Source organism: Rhineura floridana, chromosome 2 (genome assembly GCF_030035675.1).
Source record: "Rhineura floridana isolate rRhiFlo1 chromosome 2, rRhiFlo1.hap2, whole genome shotgun sequence".
NCBI lineage: Eukaryota > Metazoa > Chordata > Lepidosauria > Squamata > Rhineuridae > Rhineura > Rhineura floridana.
Genome location: NC_084481.1, coordinates 90,421,237 through 90,426,237, shown reverse-complemented (window position 1 = coordinate 90,426,237; position 5,001 = coordinate 90,421,237).

Genomic DNA, 5,001 nt, shown 5'->3' with positions numbered 1-5,001 from the left:
GCTTTGAGCACAGTAACTTATGAATTTATGAACAATTGTTGTGGGCAAGGATGGGCAAATCTGTCAAATTAGTTTTCTCTCAGTTTCTCACTTTCTAATCTTAAAATCAGTTCTTCAGATTTCCACATAAGTTTGTGTTTGTGTTTTTTTTGTTTTTTAAACTCCTCAGGAAAATTCATTAGCATTTTAGTGGACATTTCTCCCAATATACAATGTGGGGGTCAAGCAGTAGTCTCCCAGAACCACTTTCTGTGACCCATCCAACAGGTTGGAATGGAGCCACCATAAAATGATGCCTCCCAATCCCATACCAGCTAAACGGCCCAGGAGGATACCATGGTTAATGAGATCAAAAGCTGCTGAAAGGTCCAGCAGCACCAACAGGGATGCACTCCCCTGTCTCATGCCTGGCATAGGTCATCAAGCAAGGCGACCAAGGCAGTCTCTGTCCCATGACCAGGCCTGAAGCCTGATTGAAAAGGGCCTACTCAAGATAATCTAATTCATCCAGAAAAACTTGGAGATGAGCAGCCACTACCCTTGCAATCACTTTGTCCCCAATGGGGAGTTATTTATTTATTTGATTTATATCCTGCCCTTCCTGCCAGCAGGACCCTAGGGCAGCAAACAAAAACACTAAAAACACTTTAAAACAACATTTAAAAAGACATTAAAATACACTAAAACAAACAACTTTAAATTAGAGATTAGAGAGTGGGCAGAATTTGTTAAGATCCGCAGGATCTAACATTTAACCAAGGTCTTATCACAGCCTCCTTCTACAGCCTTGGCATAAAACTTTCCCTTAGGGAGGTATTAATTAAATATGCCAACCAGATGGTCACTCCCCTATGGAAGATTTAATTAGGAAGGATGGGCAAGGATTATCAAGAAAGCAAGTAGTGGCCCTCATTTCTCCAAGAGTCCTGTCCTCATCCTCAAGGTTTACAAGCTGAAATGTATCAATAGGAAAATGCCCAGAGGAAGTCTTGGCAACATCTGGCACAACTGTAGTCAATGAGGAGTCCAAGTCATTCCGGATGCGAGTGATTTTATCTGCAAAGTGTCTCACAAACATGTCACAGTGAGCAACTGAGGGCTCAGGATCGAGTGTAGGGCCAGAGCCCCAAGGACCCTTAAACCACCCAGAAAAGCATCACTGGACAACACTGAGCGGACGCAATGGTGGCAGAGATGTGAGATTTCGTTGCTGCCACGATAGGCTTGAAAATGAGCTCTAGCCTGTGTTCAGTTCGAGTTTTCCCCCACTATCACTCTAGCCATCATCCCTGCCATTTCATCAGGCCCAAGGTTTGAGTAAATCAAGGTGCATTGCGAGCTCTCCCCAGTGGGAGAGGGTGCTTTGGAGTAATAGTGTGTTGGTCCAAATATTGTTTAGGGAAATACACATTTTCCTTTATCCCTAGTGGTGGGGCTATCATGTATGAAAGAAACATCCAGGCATTGGTGGCTGGCACCCACTGAGACTGGTGGGGCAGAAGGCATGGAGCCCAACAGTAGGTGGAGCCAGAGCCAAATGACCAGCAGAACCAACTAATTCTAGTTTTGTCCCCAGCCTCTTCCCTGCTGAGTTCTACAAGGGGCAACACTGAGACTAAAAAGGAGGAAGCTGACATCCAGGGTCATCCCCTGAACTGGATGTAAGAAAGAAGGCAGGGAGGGTGAGGATTGGTTGAGGGCAGAATGAGGTTGTGGGACAGAGCCCCATTTGCCCTTATGGACCAGCCTTCACTGCTTCCAGGTGCAAATTTGCTTCAAGCTAGTTCTCAACGAATGGGCATTTCAAAATCTCTTTTAGTGCTTTTGTTTGCCGCCCTGGGTTCCTACTGGGAAGAAGGGTGGGATATATCCAATAATAAATAAATAAATAAATAAATTTTGTTCTGGAAGTTCTGCTACAAGTCCAGCTGCAGTGGCCAGCTGGGAAAATAAAAAGTAAGCCTGCAACCTCTGTAAACTCCTAAATTGGGGTCATTCCCTTTTTAGTAGGCCACACTGGAAGATAAAGCACATGTGGCGCTCACTTGCCAAAAGGTTTTTATATGAATGCAGCAGTAACAGACAATTGTTTAATGGGCAACAGATGGGTCAGTTTTATTTAAAATGTTGTTTTAACAGCATTCCAATCTCAGCTGTATTTGTTAAGCAATATAGGGTTTGTTTGTTTTAATAATAATAATAATAATAATGATGATGATGATGATGATGATGATGATGATGATGATGATGATGAGATGCCCTGAAGACTGGGTTTAATTGCCACTGCCTTTTAAAAAAATCAATCTGCAGAGAATAAATTTGTCATTTAATCTCCTGACTTTTCAGTGCCAGGAGCTATATATCTTTGTCTTACAGGTCCAGGCTGAGCCATGGGTGCATTTGCTTTCTGAAACCCCACCAACATTCAAATCCATCCCCCCAATAATTCTTCACAACCTGTTCTCTGCTTATCCTCCCAATGAGCACACTTTTATGTTGAAGGGGACGTCCCTTTTCAGATGAGAAGGAAGAGGAACAGACTTCATTGTCTCCTGAATTTGTGGACAAAGGCTGGGAAAGGTGTGCGTGTGCATGTGCATGTAAAGCAAGCAGAATGATGTCTTCTAGAGACAGGCTACCTCCCTACACTAATTTTTATGTAAGAAACAATAATTCTGTCAACCTCTTTGGAAGAACAATTACTAGAATTACAAAAAATATGAATCCATATTTTATAGCCGAGGCCCTGGAAGTAAGACCCCATCTATACTATACATTTAAAGCAGTCATGCCACTTTAAAGAGTCATGACTTCCCCCAAAGCATCCTGGGAAGTGCAGTCTGTTTAGGGTGCTGCAAGTTGTTAGGAGACCCCTATTCCTCTCACAGAGCTACAATTTCCAGAGTGGTTTAACGGTCAATCCCTCTTCCCAGGGAACTCTAAAGTATTTCTTAAAATTCATCATAAGTGTCATCTGGAGACTCACTGCTTTTTACTCCTGGGTTTATGTTTACTTAGCTTTTCTCTTTCATGTTTTTCCGCTGCCAAAGATTCTGGTAAACTTCATATGAGATCTGGCCTTAATTTCCATCACAGATTTTTGAATAATGCTACGTAGAGGACATGACTGCGGTAGAGAAATATCATCAACCATTGTTTATGCATACCCATTCACTTTCTAAACAGCTGTGAATAAAAATACTTTTCCATTTGTCAGTGAGATGACGATGTGGGAATAGCTAGCTGAGGAATGATGCTGCAGTGATGCTCCCCACCACCACCATACCCCCAGCTTAGCTTCATGTGGCTTTCCTGTAGCGTAAATGTCATACTGCTAAGAAAAGCGCCAGTGTGCAAAAGGTTCTCTTTCATAAAAGAAGAAGCTCATTGCTTCAGAGCAGCCATCACCAATGTAGAACCCTCCAGGTGTTTGGAGATAGAAACCCACTCACTGTTCTGCTGGTTCCGGTGCATCTCCACCTCTCTCTTCTGAAAACCGGGACACATGATGCTACTCAAACCCCACCACTCTTTCCTGTAAAACCTGGTGGGAGCAGCTTGAGTGTCATTTTTTTTAAAAAAAGATAGCTTCTAAGAGATTTCGCAACTGATTGGCCAATATACCTGTTCCCCCTCTGGTTGTGGCTAGTGGAAACGCTTTGATCTGGCGACTAGTGTGGTTACAGCCTTGGACTACAATTCCCATCATCCCCTGCCAGCATGAAAGGGATCTAGAACTCCCTTTAAAAAAGTATTAAGAATTTAACAACTTTTAACTAAATTTGACTGAGAATGTCTAGGCGTGGTGGCAAAGGCATGGCATCACATGCAGTCTCCTGGGCCGCCTTACCCAGAATGCCTTGCTCTGAAGGACCCCCAGCCCTTCTCAGAGGGCGAGCAGCCAAGGCATGGCTTGAGTTGCTGCTCCATTAGCAGTGACAAATACTTTTTTTGAGGGGGGAGAGGAGTAAGTGAGGCCGAGGAACAGTAATGATGAAGGGATGGATATGAAGAGCCGTAAACAATCTGGGTGGCTACATGGGTGGGCAATCACTGGATGGCCGCACAGGCTGGCAGGAGAAATGAGGGGAGGTCTGTGGAGTGCTAGTTTGTCACCCACTGCACCTGATGACTGAGGCAATTGCCTCAATTTGCCTAATGACAGAACTGGCTGTGAGTACAATTATGCCACTGAAGCTTGATGATTCAGGCCCAGATTTCACTTTTGGGCTCATAATGCTTGCATCAAAGAAGAGTCGAACATTGCATATCCCCCAAATTCCGCTCTGGCTCAGATGCTAATTCAAGAATGCCCAGCTTACCCCTTCTCACTTGGCCAGCCCTATAACTCTAAAATGACAGCTACCTGGGTCAGAAGAAGCCCCTCTAGAACCTTTGTTGGCCACACAAGGATGTCAAAGGCAGGCAAGGATCAGGGAGTCTTATAAGACTCCCACAAACCCTGGGTTGCTTTTACCACTGCACCTATGAAAACTACTGAGGAAGTCCTCTGAGATGAGTAGGCTGCTCATCACTATCAGAAGTTTTCATGTGTGTAGTCTCTCTTATCCTATTCAGTTTAATGGAACTATGCCACTCCATTTGATTGAATGGGGGGTATAAAAAGGCTGCACCCACAGAAACAATGGATGTGGATGTAGGGAGAGTTCACCTCCTGCAAAGGTCCCTCTGCATTTGGGTTTGTGAGCCACAAGTTGTACAGGCCAAAGATAAGGAAAACAGTGCTTTCCTAGGGCCAGTCCAAGACATTTTGCTCTCTAGGGCACCGGACAAGAAGGCACTCCCTCCCCATTCCACATACAAAAGCCAGCTGAACTGGCAGGTTAATTTTTCTTCAACAGTGGTAATGAGATATAAGTAACTCCACCCCACCTGAAGGCAGCAGTTGAGGGGATCAATGACAGGTCATGTAGTATAAGTGGCTCTGTTCTTCAACAGAGGGGAATGGCTCATAGCCCTACAGCATTTGCTGCCAAAGGC